The sequence below is a fragment of the Bos taurus genome, chromosome 2, assembly GCF_002263795.3.
Source record: "Bos taurus isolate L1 Dominette 01449 registration number 42190680 breed Hereford chromosome 2, ARS-UCD2.0, whole genome shotgun sequence".
Lineage (NCBI taxonomy): Eukaryota > Metazoa > Chordata > Mammalia > Artiodactyla > Bovidae > Bos > Bos taurus.
Genome location: NC_037329.1, coordinates 76,717,680 through 76,734,407, shown reverse-complemented (window position 1 = coordinate 76,734,407; position 16,728 = coordinate 76,717,680). Strand labels below are relative to the sequence as shown.

Here is a 16,728-nt window from a genome sequence, read left to right as displayed (position 1 = left end):
GTACCTATTAATAGACAGGAAGTATGCAGCTGCAGAGTTGATGTTCTACACACGAAGTTGTTTTTCTTTGGCTTTTGAAAAGAGCTTGTCTTCTCAAGGTCAAACACTTTACAGACTTTGTCTTTCTTTGGAACAACATACAAGACTCTTCCTAAAGGGTGCTTATGTACTTTTTAGGTACAGAAATGATTTTGTTGTAGTGGGAAGACATTGCAATTAGGCTAGAGGGCACAGGTTAAATCCATGTGCCTCAGCACACTATTTGTATGATGTCATGAGGTCACTGGGGGACTCAATTTCCTAATCTCTTCAGTTCAGTCACTTATTTGTGTCCGATGCTTTGTGACCCCAGCACACCAGGCTTCCCTGTCCATCACCAACTCCCAGAGCTTACACAAACTCATGTCTGTTGAGTTGGTGTTGTCATCCAACCATCTCATCCTCTGTTGTCCCCTTCTCCTCCTGCCTTTAATCTTTCCTAGCATCAGGGTCTTTCAAATGACTCAGTTCTTCACATCAGATGGCCAAAGTATTTGAATTTCAGCTTCAGCATCAGTCCTTCTAATGAATATTCAGGACTGATTTCCTTTAGAATGGACTGGTTGGATCTTCTTGCTAACCCTAATCTCTTAAATGGGGATAATAATACTAATTTGATATTGTTGTAAAAAGTCAAAGTAGATAATGTATATAAAAGTTAGCAAGTCAACTATTGCATAATAGGGATTCAATAAATAGCTATAGAAATTCCCAGTCACATTTGAAATAAAAATGTTGGCAGGGAGTTTGGGGGAGAATGGATACATATATATGTAGGGCTGAGTCCCTTTGCTGTACACTGGAAACTATTGCAACATTGTTTATTAATCAGCTAAACCCCAATACAAAAGAAAAAAAGAAAAAAAATTTAAATACAAAGAATTTTAAAGGGGAGATAAGAAAAGGAGCCCCACAGCTGGCATGACTGAGCAGGCCAGTCAGAGTCCCAGCTATGGAAGCTCAAAGGGCACAAAGAATATACTAGAGACACATTCTATATGTCTATACAATTTCCAGGTAATTTGGTATGTCATGGTAATTTCCAGGGCAGGAATAGACATACAGAGGTAGAGAATGGACATATGGGCTCAGGGAGGGGAAGGGGAAGATAAGATGAATTGGGAGATTACAGTTAACATATTTACACTACCACACTGTTGTTCTTCAGTCACCAAATCATGTCTGACTCTTTGTGACCACAAGGACTGCATCCCTGTCCTTCACCATCTCCCAAAGTTTGCCCAATTCATGTCCACTGAATTGGTGATCCCATCTAACCATATCCTCTGTCATCCCCTTCTCCTCCTGCCCTCAATCTTTCCCAGCATCAGGGTCTTTTCTAGTGAGTCAACTCTTCAAATCAGGTGGCCAAAGTATTGGAGCTTCAGCTTCAGCTTCAGCATCAATCCTTCCAATGAGTATTCAGGGTTGATTTCCTTTAAGATCCACTGGTTTGATCTCCTAGTTGTCCAAGGGACTTGCAAGAGTCTTCTTCGTCACCACAGTTCAAAAGCATCAATTCTTCAGCATAGGTCCAGTTCTCATCTCTGTACTTGACTACTGGAAAGACTATAGCCTCAACTATATAGCCCTTTGTTGACAAAGTGATGTCTTTGCTTTTTAATGCACTGTCTAGGTTTGTAATAGCTTTCTTGCCAAGAAGCAGTTGTCTTCTAAATTCATGGCTGCAGTCACCATCCACAGTAATTTTAGAGCCCAGTTAGAGGAAATGTGTCATTGATTCTACTTTTCCCCCTTCTATTTGCCATGGAGTTATGGGCCTGGATGCCATGATCTTAGTTTTTTTAATACTGAGTTTTAAGCCAGCTTTTTCACTCTCTTCTCTCACCCTCATCAAGAGCCTCTCTAGTTCCTCTTTGCTTTCTATAATTAGAGTGGTATCATCTGCGTCTGTGTAAAGTGAATAGCTAGCATAAAGCTGCTGTGTAGCTCAGGGAGCTCAGCTCAGTGCTCTGTAATGACCTGGAGGAGTGGGATGGGGGACGGAGAGAGGTCCTAGAGGGAGGAGATATATGTATACATATGGCTGATTTCCTGGTGGTTCAGACAGTAAAGAATCTGCCCACAATGTGGGAGACCAGGGTTCAACCCCTACCTAGGTCAAGAAGATTCCCTGGAGAAGGGAATGGCTACCCACTCCAGGATTCTTGCCTGGAGAATTCCATGGAGCCAGGAGCCTGGCAGACTACAGTCCATGGGGTGACAGAGTCAGACACTTCTGAGCAACTAACACTTTCATTTTCACCATCTCCTCCAGGCAATGTGAGGAGCAGGGGAGGGGTATGTGGATATCTACATGACTGATTTACTTCACTGTACAGCAGAAACTAGTAAAACACTGAAAAGCAATTATATTTTATTAAAAACTATAAAAATAATTCAAACAAAGACATGCATGTGTTCTAATGATAAAACATGAACATTAAGAAAAAGACTCAAATTTTCTCAAGAGCAAACTTATGGCAGAGAATTAGCCAAAATAGTCTCTTTTTTAGTTTTACTAACTGAATCTGAAGAATTTACCAAAATCAGGACTGCAGAGCAGAGGTCACTGATTTCTTAATGTGTCATTAAAGTGTAGCAAAACTTATATGCTGCCATTTTTCCATCAGCCAGTTTTTGGGTAACTGCTGCAATTATTTTATAATATCACTTGGGTGACTGAGCTGATTAAATGAGGATTTTTTTCCTTTTTATATTCTTCTCTCAGTCACTCAAATGTAACCAATAACATTATTCATAAAGTAGATAAACCTAGAAAATTATGCAAAGAACTCAAGACCTCAGGTCCCTCAGAAGCTCTTGTTTGAAACTGAATGGACTGATCTCAAGAGACTCTGCACACCTTTCTGTTCAGTGGGTTACATAATACTGTCCATTTGCTGTGGATGTGAAGGAAGAAAGGCTGTTTGATGCCCACAAACAACCCAACAACTCTAAATACCATATTGATATTTGCCAGAAATTATAACTTAACTTTGGTTAAGACAGTTATTTCCTTCTTGTCTTCCTTATTAAGACTTCCAGATAAACACAAACAACCTAAGGGATCAGATGACAAGAAGCTCCAGGGTCACTTGATTGACAAAAAAGCTCCAGGGTCACTTGGTTGAAAATGTGAAAACATTGACTGTGGTCACTGTAGTCTACCCCAGAGGATAATATCCCTTCACTTATGCCCCTCCTCCACTGATCAGGCCATATCTATCTGGAGTCTTTATTTCAGTTCCTAGTATTTCTTTTTTGAGGGAGGGTGTATAGAGTTGCTTTACAATATTGTGTTAGTTTCTGCTGTAAAACAAAGTGAATCAATCACACATATACCTATATCCCCTCCCTCTTGGACCTCCCACTCCCTCCCGCATCCTACCTATCTAAGTCATCACAGAGCTGAGTTCCCTGTGCTATACAGCAGGTTCCCACTATCTACTTATTTTACACACTGTAGTGTATATATGTCAGTTTCAATCTCCCAATTCATCCCACCCCTCTGCCCCGCTTTGTCTATGTATCTGTTCTCTATGTCTGCATCTCTATTCCTGCCCTGTAATATTCATCTATACCATTTTTCCAGATTCCACATATATGCATTTAATATGCATTATTTGTTTTTCTTATGCCCATGCTTCTTACATGAAGGGCAAAACAAAACAGTGTTGGCATATATTTAATATTTTTGGAAACTGTATTTTTTTCTATAAATATTTTTTTAAACTTGAAGGCACAGGGCTCCTCTCACGTAGATGTGAAAAAACAAAATCAGGTCTCGGTATATGAATACAGTCAAAGTTTACCCAATGCTACTTCATTAGTAAGAAATGAAAATGGCCCTACAGAACTTATGAGTATAAAATGGAATTTTAAAAGTATTAGCAAGGATTAAGGTTTTTGTAGTCATCATTGATTAACCTGTTCCTGATAGCACAGGAAAGGAAAGAAGATTCGGTAGTGCCATAAAATCTCTTCACAAAATGTCTGCATACTTTTTCTCCTCTCTCACCCTTCTCTCACCCTAACCAAAATTAGCCTTTTCTCCTTCCACGCCCATGAAATGTCACTGAATTGCTCTTTTCCACAGAATATGGCAGCGTCCGACTTATTCCACATGTTGCAGCACTTTAGTGTTGCCTTCTTTCCTATTTCACACACACATGCTCACACACACATGCTCACACGCACATGCACACACTCACATGCATTTTGTCATGAATACATACTCATTCAGCTGTCTACAAAACATCTTTTTACATGTCAATAGTTATCTCTAACTCATTTGCCCAAACCTCCTCCACTGGTCACCTTCCCAGGGATCGGCCACCCTACTTGTTACTCTGTGAAAGACTTGGCCCTGGGCTCCCCAGCTGCTGAGGCAGAATACCTGTGGGGCTTCATTTCTCCTCTTTTCCTCAGTTTCTCCCTCATTGTTGATCAACAATGTCCATCAAGCTCCCTTTCTTTACACCGCTATTCACTGCCTTATCCTCATCCTCCTGGCTTCATCCTCTGAGGCTCAGAGTCTGCCTGGGCCCAGGTGAGAGTTACCTGACCTGCTTTGGCTGCTCCTCCCTCAGCCCTGCCCCCTCTCACACTTCTCCACATGCTCAGAAACATACACATACATGTGGACAAGATGTGCTTCATTGCTTCAAACCTTGTAAAGAAATCTCTATCTCTTACAGGAAGGGTCCAAATTTCAAAATATTTAACATATTAGAGTAGACAAAAATTGCTATTTAAAGCCACCCTTGTCTTTTATAGGAGGAGTTCTTCCTAAAAGAAAAAGGCCCATAAGATAGAGGCCCTGCGTGGGTGTGGGGCTGCTATTCTTAGACCCTACTGCTGGCTCTGGGATTCCGCTGAGCATCTCACATTGCAGGACCTGAGATGGGAGCCACCTCTTGCCTTTCCCTGGCCAGGCGAGAACACAAATAAGAGTTTTACATCTGTTATCATTCCACCCTCACAACAGTCCTACGATGGTGTTATAACATTGCCTGCTTGTAAGCAGAGGAAACTAAGGAAAGAGGTGACCTCTCAGGGGATGGTGTTGGCAAGTGGAGAAGCTAGTGTGTGCTGACTCGCTTCAGTCATCCCAGACTCTTTGCAATCCCATGAACCATAATCCACTGGGCTCCCCTGTCTGTGGGATTTTTCAGGCAAGAATATTGAAATGGGTTGCCATGCCCTTCTCCAGGGGTCTTTTCGACCCAGGGATCGAACCCACATCTCATACATCTCCTGCATTACTGGTGGGTTCTTTACCTGATGAGCCATGGGAGAAGCCCAGGAGAAGCTAGGGTAGAAACCAAAACTTCTGCTGTAACCAGCGTGCTTTCCTATCCTCCAGGCCTTGTGTGCTGTTTACAAAGAGTGGCTGTCTCATGAGTGGAAGCTGTGCTTCCCATGTTTATTTAATATCTCCAGAGAGAACCAGAATAACCCAGTCCTGAGTCCTTGAGCTGTCCTCCTGGCTCTCAGGCTGACTCTCCCATTCTGTTCACACAGGCTTTCTCCATACAAGATACACTTCAATTGATTAGGTTTCAGTTTTATAATTTGCAATCATTTTCCAGCCCTGTATTCTCTGAGATTACACATAGGTCACCTTGACAGGAATTCTGGGAGCCCACAGACTCTTTGGTGACACATTTAGCAAGCAATCTTCTGGTTTATCTCTAGCTCACAGACCTAGCCCCAACCATGACAGCATGAGTTTTACCAGTGAACTTTCAGAGGGCAGCCCAATTCTGGGGAGAGAGGTCTTCAGTGCTTTTTCCTTATTTTACCTAGAGTGTGATGGATGAATGATATATTTGATTACTCTGATACACTAGTTCATTTTCTTATTTTGTTGCATATAAGTATGTACAGTTTTTGTAGAAGTTAATTAAAGTAGTTAACTAATGATAACCTACTATACAGCACAGGGAACTCTACTCAATGCTCTGTAGTGACCAAAATGGGAAGGAAATCCAAAAAAGAGGGGATATATATTTGTGTGTTCATTCATCTTGCTGTAGAAACTAACACAACATTGTAAAATAGAAAAAACTATACTCCAATGAAAATTAAAAACAAACCAAAAGAAGTTAGTCTAAATTCTATAAATTGATATTGCCTCTTAGTTTAAGATGCTGTAAAAGTAATAAAATAATAATAAAACCAATGACTAACACATTTTTGAGAACTAAATATCTGGTAGATCTGCTAGATGAGCAAATTCATGCCAACTCAACCAGCACTCCCCAGAGATGGGCATTCTTTTCTTCTGTTTCTTTCCATTTTCTTAAATCAAATAAGAAGCTGAAACTCAGAGAGGCTAAATGATAGTAAGTGACAAATTCAGGATTTGATCATCCCATTACAAAATAAAATATGACATAGAGATAAATCACAGTTTAGATACAGAAAATGAGAGTGCAGCCAGAATAAGTAGCCATAGTTGTGTGTGTTCTGTGTATTTATTACATATATTACTTTGTAATATTTTCACTACAAATCTATAAGACAGGTTTACAAAAGAGAGAAAATTAATTCTTCCTTGTCTTTTTCTCCTCCTTACTCTCTCCTCTTTCTCCTCCTTCTACTCTTTGAAAACAAGGCCAAGACACTGGGGTTTATTTGTAAATAGCAGGAATGTCACTTGGAACACCAACAGGCACAGTAGAAATGACAAACGCAGAAAAAAAAAAAATTTAAAGGAGGGTCCAACATCATCAGGGTCCACACCTGGCAAAAGGTTCTAGAAATTTCTGAGTGAAAAGAGGTTGTAATAAATGTCTCCCTGTGTGGCTCTGTTTTTGTTTTTTTAACTTTTTATTTTGTATCGGAGTGTAGCCAATTAACAATGTTGTGATAATTCCATGTTGACAGCAAAGGGACTTGGCCATACATATACATGTATCCATTTTCCCCAAAACTCCCCTCTCATCCAGGCTACCACATAACATTGAGCAGAGTTCCCTGTGCTATACAGTAGGTCCTTGTTGATTACCCATTTTAAATATAGCAGTGTGTACCTGTCCATTCCCAACTCCCAACTATTCCTTTTCCCCATCCTTCTCCCTGGCAATCAAAGTTGGGTCAATTGAAGGGTCTGTGTGGCTCTGTTTTGACGCTAATGAATTCTGCAGGTCTAGTGAGTTCTGTGGTAAAGCCACCTGCTCACCCCAGGGTCAGGGAGGCCAGCTCTGAACTGACACCTTTGTGGTCTGTATAAAGTCCAAAGTCCCTTCTGCAATTTGGCCACATCTATCAATGTAGAAAAGTGGATGATTTAACAATCTTACACTAGAAAGCTATGCAATGGAAATGCTAATAATTAAATTTTTTTAAAAAGTATGTCAAGACTTAGAAATGTTCATTGCAACACTTTTTCTAATAGTAAAATATCATTTACAAATAAAATGTTTATAATGCTATGACAAGCTATAAGCTATGGTACAACTATACCTTACAGCCATTAAAATGGACAGGATGCATTCATGCTTATGCTTATTTAAAGATGCTAAGTCAAAGCTCTCTGAGACATATTTCATGTAGAAAGCAAGTTGAAGAATGATATGTTTTGTATTAAAACAATGAAAAATGAATAAACTTTAATATTATGACAAATACATAGGAAGATATTTTATGTAGATGTACCCTACATGTGGGCTTCCCTGGTGGCTCAGACCACAAAGAATCTGCCTGCAGGGCAGAAAACCAGGGTTTGATCCTTGGGTCAGGAAGATCCCCTGGGGAAGGGAATGGCTACCCACTCCAGTACTCTTATCTGGAGAATTCCATGGACAGAAGAGCCTGGTGGGCTACAGTTCATGGGGTAGCAAAAAGTCGGATGTGACTGAGCAACTAACACTTTCACTTTCACACTTTCACTGAACATGCTCCACTATTACTATCTCAAGGTAATATGTAAAATGTTAAAATTTTACATATTAGGTATAAATAAAATAATTCCTGTGATGATAAAGGAGGAGCTTCTTTTTTATTTACTATTTCTGCAATATTTGAATATTTATAATAAGGATATAATAAACATATATATTGTGATTTTTAAAAACTTCTAAATTTTAAAAATCAGAAAAAATTATTCTCCCCACACATTGCTAAGTGAGTCAAAACTGACAGCTATAAGCAAACTTAAAGAGTGTCCAAAAAGGTAAGCAGCTCATTTAATTTTATTCTAAGGCTACTTTTAGGGGAGTAATGCCATATACTGAGTGATAAGTCAGCACATTAAAATAGAAGCCAAAGACTCATTGCACTAAGTAGAATTATAATATTTTGGTATACAATAATGGCCCACATCAAAATGTTGTATAAAATTTACTAAAGAAATGCAGATTTTTAACCTTGACATTGACTTTGAGTTCTATCTATTTCGGATACTCACAGTTCTTCAATTACCCAAGAAATGTGACTCTACATAAAATCTAGAGATGATGAAGTTGTACAGGTGGACAGGTAACGGAGGCAATAGAAGCCTCAGTCTACATCTTTGATCTTTATAATTGTAAAAAAAAAAAAAAAAAAGAAGAAGAAGCATATCTCATAGCTATGTTTTGTTTCCTAGAACCAATAGGTCTTAAATTGCCTATTAGATATTTTGAAATTAGATGTTATTAATAGAATGGTAGCATTATTGAATAAAAAACACAAAAACAAAATTATCCCTTAATGCTACCCTTGGCAAAGTATTAACTATTGTACTCCATCTAGATTTCTATAAAGTGGTGATGTGATATGTTAGTTTTAAAATATCAATCCCTGATTATAAGTTGTGCTTTCCAATTTTTGTATTGTTCCTTTTATTCTTCAGTGTGTGATGCCTTCTTTCATCTCCTATCAGATACACTGCAAAACACTCTATTTAAAAACAATCTGAAACCCAGTCATATAGGGTTGTTAGTATAAACAAGTTAGTATCAAGTTGCTCCAGGATATATGCTTTCAGTGACAATTTACGGAATAAAAGAGCAGAACATAACCAGCAAGGAGAAGGCATATTTGTCCAGGATGAGAGTATGGGGAGAAAGGAAAAAAAAAAAAAAAAAACTCATTGATTCATTCATTCACTCAGAAGTTAATGTATGAAGAACTTTCCATGTGCCAAGCACAGTTTTTCCAATGCAAGGCTCTGGCTCTGATTATATTGCTAGATGCACATGGAAATTGAGGACTGAGAGAGTAAAAACCCAGAGAACCCTTCATAATCGCTGGAATAGTTCAAAAACAGATCTATGAATAAAAAATTTCTTCCAGTAGAGATTGTACAGTACTATTTTTTAAAATAAGAAATAGAGTCTTTCTTTTCCACATTTCAGAATTCCTGCCCCATCTTATGACATTACCTAGTTTGAAGCACCATCGCTTCACTGAGGGTGGGAATCCCAGAGGCAGTGGTTTTGGGGAAATCAAAAGAGGTCTGAAAGATCAAAGAATAGCCTATGTGAAGAAACAGCAAAACCATAAACCCTTGGATGTAACCAGCATCATTTTCCCCAAGGCAATTGTCTCATTAAGTCTCCAAGGTAAGGAGTGAAGGGCCCTTGTGAAGGTCAAGGTTCTCGGACTGGATTAGACCTGTCTTTACAAAGAAAACAGCTCAAGGCAAATGTATAAAAATATAGCTTTGGGAGTGGCGTGTCCACTTCTGACTATGCTTTGATAGCTGAGAGAAAATCAATCTGCAGCAAAAAAGTTTAAACTTTGAGTAAATATTTCTGGTGAGAAAATAAAAGGTGGGTAACAGTCAACATTGCAGTAAATATCTGTTAATCTTAGAATGATCATAGCCCAATTTGCAAAAAACAGAGAGGTAAAAATGCCTTTACTGGAAGTCATTCACCCATTATACATTCATGGCTTCAGCACCATTTATTAGATAATTTCTTGGTGGCAGAGAGTGCAATCAAGGGCTAACAGTGATTTGAAGCTCCAGGATGCCACACACTGAGTAAAAAAGAATAACCTAAATATCCTGCTTAAAAAAAAAAAAGAACAATAGATTTCCTTTTTTCGATGATCAGATGACCAGAATATAAACTTTATACCATTTTCCCTTTCTATTCTGTGCCATGTCATTTATACAAGGCAGAAGTGAAGACAAGAGGCAAAGAACAGAGTGACTGAAAATCACATAAAATATCTACGCTTGCTTATGAATAAATTCAAGTATGTCCTGCTGTTAGAAAAGAGAGCTTCATCTTAGTTCTACCTGGTTAATTGGATGAGAAAACTTTTTATCCGGGTCCGGAGCCATCAAGAGGAGGCACACTTTGGACCATCTTTCTGCTCCTCCATCTCAGCACCCAACATTGTTTTTATTGTGCTACAACCATCCTTTGTGTCCCAATTTGTTCCCTTCCACCCAAATGACTGTTTTTCCACCTCCAAATGCTGTCTTGTGAGATCTCTAGGCATGAGCTGTTTGCCAACCTCCCTTCCTGCTCTCAGCAGCCCATTCGTCTGAAGTTATTAAGTCAGAAAACCCCTGACTGAGAGGAGGTCTAGAGGCTGAGTCATTCTATTGAAGAGAAGTTCCTGTGCAAACAATCATTCACTGTGAGACTGTTATTCATTACAAGTTTTCTCATTTCTTTCTTTCTTCCTTTTTAGTTCTTCGACAGGGATGGAAACCCCTGCAGAAGTCAGCTCTATAGTACACCTGTTCAGATGTCTCTCTGAGGCTTCCCTTTATTCAAAGGAATCGTGTTCCTCCCTCCACTCTCATCCATCTTCGGAGCTGCTTTACTTTCATCTATACCCAGAGCATACTCATTTTTTCTTATTCACTTGGCACCCATCAAACCTCATCAAAGGAAATCAACCCTGAATATTTATGGGAAGGACAGATGCTGAAGCTAGAATACTTTGGCCACCTGATGCAAAAAGCCGACTCATTGAAATAGACCCTGATGCTGGTAAAGATTGAAGGCGGGAGGAGAGGGGGATGACAGAGGATGAGATGGCTGGATGGCACCACTGACTCAATGGACATGAGTTTGAGCAAACTGCAGGAGATGGTGAAGGACAGGGAATCCTGGTGTTGCTGCAGTCCATGTGGTTGCAAAGAGTCTGACATGACTTAATGACCAGACAACAACAACATTGAAATATATGATAGCAAGTAACTCAGTTACAGAGGTTGCTCAAAACAGAATAAAATATCAATTACTAGAGTCTTGGAAGACAGTTGAGGCTCTACTTGGCTTAGCAGAAAGCAAAAAACACCTTGCAGTGATTATGATTTGAGATGTCCTGGGAGAGGTCTCTTTGGCATCCTCACTGGCTGCTATACAAAATGCAAACTTAGCAACTCCTTGGATGCAGTCAGCAAGGGTACTGATTTCTACTCAGCTGGAATTTCCCACTCTAGCCCCTTAGACTTTATCTATGACGCTTAGCATTTCAGAGCCTTGGTTTCCTTTTCTGGGGCAAAGAGATAATAAAACCAACCTCAAGTGTTGTTGAGATAATTATATGAGATATAGTGTATACAATGCTAAGAAGACTTCAGTATATGAGACTTTTCCCCCATTTCTTTTATTTTTAATTTAATTTTGTTTTATGATACTTTTAAAAATCAAGTTTGATCCATGAAGCAGGATCAAACCAAAACCAGTGCTCTGAGCCAGCCTAGAGGTATAGGGTGGTGAGGGAGGTGGAAGAGGGTGCAGGATGGGGGGACAACTTCATGTTGATGTATTGCAAAAAACATCATAGTACTATAAAGTAATTATCCTCCGATGAAATAAATATAAAATGTATTGAAATATAGTTGATGTACAATGTTGTGTTACTTTTAGTTGTTCAGTTCAGTTCAGTTCAATTCAGCCGCTCAGTCATGTCCGACTCTTTGAGACACCATGAATCACAGCATGCCAGGCCTCCCTGTCCATCACCAACTCCCGGAGTTCACTCAAACTCATGTCCATCAAGTCGGTGATGCCATCCAGCCATCTCATCCTCTGTCGTCCCCATTTCCTCCTGCCCCCAATTCCTCCCAGCATCAGAGTCTTTTCCAATGAGTCAACTCTTCGCATGAGGTGGCCAAAGTATTGGAGTTTCAGCTTCAGCATCAGTCCTTCCAATGAACAACCAGGACTGATTTCCTTTAGGATGGACTGGTTGGATCTCCTTGCAGTCCAAGGGACTCTCAAGAGTCTTCTCCAACATCACAGTTCAAAAGCATCAATTCTTCAGCACTCAGCTTTCTTCACAGTCCAACTCTCACATCCATACATGACCACTGGAAAAACCATAGCCTTGACTAGACGCACCTTTGTTGGCAAAGTAATGTCTCTGCTTTTGAATATGCTATCTAGGCTGGTCATAACTTTCCTTCCAAGGGGTAAGTCTTAATTTCATGGCTGCAATCACCATCTGCAGTGATTTTGGAGCCCCCAAAAAATAAAGTCTGACACTGTTTCCACTGTTTCCCCATCTATCTACCATGAAGTGATGGGACCAGATGCCATGATCTTCGTTTTCTGAATGTTGAGCTTTAAGCCAACTTTTTCACTCTCCTCTTTCACTTTCATCAAGAGACTTTTAGTTGTACAGCAAAGTAATTCAGTGATATATATAGATACAGATATTCTTTTTTAGATTTGTTTCCACTATAGGTTATTATAGGGTATCCGTTTCCTTTATAAGTTATTACAGAGTATAGTTCACTGTGCTATATGGTAGGTCCTTGCTGATTACCTATTTTATATATGGTAGTGTGTATATGTTAATTCCAGACCCGTAATTTATCCCTCCACCACCTTTCCCCTTTGGTAACTATAAGTTTGTTTTCTAGATCTGTTTCTCTTTATAAATAAGGTTATTTGTGCCATTTTTTTCAGATTTCACATATAAACAATATCTTATGATATTTGTCTTTCTCTGACACTTGACATTTTTGGAAGACAATATTATCTAGGACTTGTAATATATCATTGTGCTATCTACTAAATGCTATACCACCCCAAGTCAGAATTCTGACTAACTTTACCAAGAGCAGAAACTTAAGGGAAGTTTATGAGGTAAAAATGTTTGAGCTTTCTTACAAACACTCAGACACCAAAAGGAACACGCCTGTCTGAAACAAAAATTTGAAATGCAAGGAAAGCCGGCTTGACCACATGTTATCTAAGAATCAGGTTGGAGGAATGTTAAGGAACATGATTATTCCCCAATGGTGTTAGATTTTGTACTTTAAATAATAATGAACACATTTCAAAAAAGCTATGCCAGGTTTCATTCTGAGTGTATATTCCACGTCCACAATCCCTATTATAGACAAAGCTGTTTCATTGTTATTTCACATACAATGAGCTTCATGATCTGGATTTGATCTTCTTCCCTGTCTACATATCGTGTAAATTGCACACATGAAAACTGCAAAAACTACACTAAGATACTTGTATTTTGAAGAAGTAGCAATTTTTATATTATTACATTTCTGTGTCTGAATAAATGGTAGCACTTAACTGTACTATACTACCTTTAGTTACTTTTTCTAGTTCTTCAAAACTTACCTATAATTTTCCTTGAAATTAAACTATCCCAGCCCAAGTGCATCCTAAGTCTGACAAACCTGTGCTTATATGTATAATGAAACTTATCACACTAATGCATTTATTGCTAAATAATTAGCCTCTACTATTCCACTGCCCTGAAAGTTCCTCAAGGGTAAGAATTATATGCCCCTGGCTTTCTCTGTAAAGCAGACTGTCTAACTGCCCAGAGTAGGCATTCTTTCGACAAATGATTTAAGAGTAAATGTCAGATGGAACAGTATGCACAGTTGCCTGTATAACAAATTATTTCCCAGAATCACTGATGACAGATTATAGCTTGTCCTAAGAAAATGAAATCTAGAAGAGTTAAATCAGAATCTGCTGGGACTTGCCTGGTAATCCAGTGGTTAAGACTCTGTTTCCAAAGCTGGGGACACAGATTCAATAGCTGGTCAGGGAACTAAGATCCTACATGCCACAGGGCCAAAAAAATTAGGATCTACTCTCTTATGAGAATGATAGAAGGAAATTCCTAATTTCACCTGAGTTGGAAAAGTGAATCAGAAAGCTAATTTGGGCAAGAATTTCATTTAGTATAGAGTGATTTACTATATTGCAACCCCTAGATAATATTGTCACTTAACAATGTTACCTATCACATCCTGAAAGGTTCTTAGTATTTTATATATATACTATATATTAAATATATATAATCTATATATGAGATGCTCAACATAACTCTAGGACATTCTCTTGATCCTTCATAGGTTAATTGTTGAACAAAACCTACATCTAAAATTAAATGTTTATGCTGTAATCAAGGTTACTTGCCACATAAAATGGCACATGATAAAACTTTCCCCCCTGGCTTTAAAGGGACAGTAAAAGGTTATGAAATATGCCATAACTTAAGTTGGTGGAGGTATGATGGCACCAGAGTTGAGGAAAAGTTTTCCTGAGCCTTGATGATGAAGTTAAGTCAAGAGGAGGGCTTCAAAGGCTAGTGCACAAGTGAGAAGGTCAAAGGAAGGAGATTCTGGAATGAGAGTAGATGAAATGATTGATGGAAAGTCCTGGAGAAGGGAGGGTAGAGGCACTTCAATACTTGATAGTCTAATTTTCCACTTTTAAGTGATGTGATGTGATTCTCTCCCTCAGTGTTTAGTAAATTAAGTCCAGCTCTGGTCATTTGTTCCCTAGCAAGGGATGGCACTAAGGCAGCATTCGGTATGGGAAGGGCTTCACCAAAGGAAAAAGTGAGCGAAGATTAAGCATTCAACCAAAAAAAAAAAAAGAAGAAAAGGAAATTGAAGGCACTCAGGAGAAACACTTTCCTTTCTCAATGACTCTTTACATTCTAACCCCCCTTACTATCTTCTCTGATGATACAGAATAAAACAAAGGTGTTTGCACGTAAGTCTATAAATTCATACATTTCTAATGTCAGCACACAGCAAAAGAAAGTTAAAGAATCAAAATATAATGAGTGAATCAAACTGCTGGTTGCAGAGGATTTTGATTATGTTTCCCTGGCCACACAATCATGTCACTTTTTCACATGTCTCTCAAGCTTGTAGTTGCCATTTTGGGATCACTTCTCCTCAAAGGTCTATTACATTCATCTATTCAGCTAGCTACCATCAACTTATACTGTACAGAGGATAAGACTTTGGGGAAGTAATGTTAAAAGAGACTCAATATTCAAAAAGAAGGAGAGTTATTTTTTATTTGCAGATTTATAAGATGAGATAGAAGGCTCTGCAGATAGAGTGGAGACCCCAAAGAATGGAGACATATAGTTAACTTTATCTGATTTGCCATGTTAGGAGAAGGGACCTAGGTGACATGACTCAGGACCCAAGCAGCCTAAAACATTCCGAAGCCATGGACCATTTAGTGGAGCCTGATGGAGCCATATGTTTGATCTTTTCCTCACTGAACTAAGGTTTAAAGCAGACCTAAAATTTTATCTGAAACAGTCCTTGGTGTTATCAACTAAAACAGTGAAAGAAAAACATTTAAAAGTCATTTCCACTAGGTTGGGAGCAGTTTGACACAGGAATTCTTAACTATACTTGAGCAGTACTTGATGAAGCAAGCACAATTTATAAAACCAAATGCAAAACCAAAGAAGGTCTTAAATTTTTCAAAACCAAACTGTCTTTGGAAATGTTCTGTGCATATTTGCATCATCACTACAGTGAAAAAACAAGCAATTGACCAGGAGGGCAAAGGAAAAGTAGATGTCATGGCCATGAGAATTAAAAACTAAATTTATCTACAAAAGTTACCTGGTATTGGGGAGTTCAAATTCTGGATCTCCCTTTTAATAGATGAGTGAGAAAATAATTTAATTTCTCTGTAATCTACATTCCTCAACTGTAAGATGCCAAAGTGAGAGGATCATAAAAAATTAATAGGTTTGCTTTCTTTGTAAAATTTATGGTTACTGAAGAGGAAAGGGGGGAAAGGATAAATTAGGAGTTTGGGATCAATGGATACACACTATTATATATAAAATGGGTAACCAATAAATAACTACTGTATAGGTCAGGGAACTCTACTCAGTATCCTGTAATAACCTGAATGAAAAAGAACCTGAAAAATAATAGCTATATGTTTATGTATATCTGGGGCTTTTCCCTAGTGGCTCAGCTGGTAAAGAATCCACCAGCAATGCGGGAGACCAGGGTTCAATCGATCCCTGGGTTGAGAAGGTCCCCTGGAGAAGGGAACAGCTACCACCTCTAGTATTCTGGCCTGGAGAATTCCATGGACTACATAGTCCATGGGGTCACAAAGAGTCAGACACAATTGAGCAAAATTCAAAAACAAAATATGTATAACTATATCACTTTGCTATTCACTTGAAACTAACACAACATTGTAGATCAAGTGCACTCCAATATAAATTTTTTAATCATAAAAAGGATCTACTGTATATTACAGGGAACTATAGTCAATAACTTGTAATAATCTATAAGGAAATAGAATCTGAAAAAGATGTATGTGTGTGTATGTACGCCTGTGTGTACTGTACTGAAACTACCACTACATTTTAAACCAACTGTACTTTGATAAAAAATACAAAAGAATTAATGGGTTGTTATGAAGGTTAAATCGATGTTCAATAAGCGTAAATTCTCTGTTTTTACTG

At 38.5% G+C, this 16,728-nt stretch overlaps 1 protein-coding gene across 1 annotated transcript in view; it reads right to left on the bottom strand.

The window, feature by feature from the left end:
• Positions 1–16,728, bottom strand: part of CNTNAP5 (contactin associated protein family member 5) — a 1,040,042-nt gene that overhangs the window by 193,931 nt on the left and 829,383 nt on the right. The window lies entirely within an intron of this gene.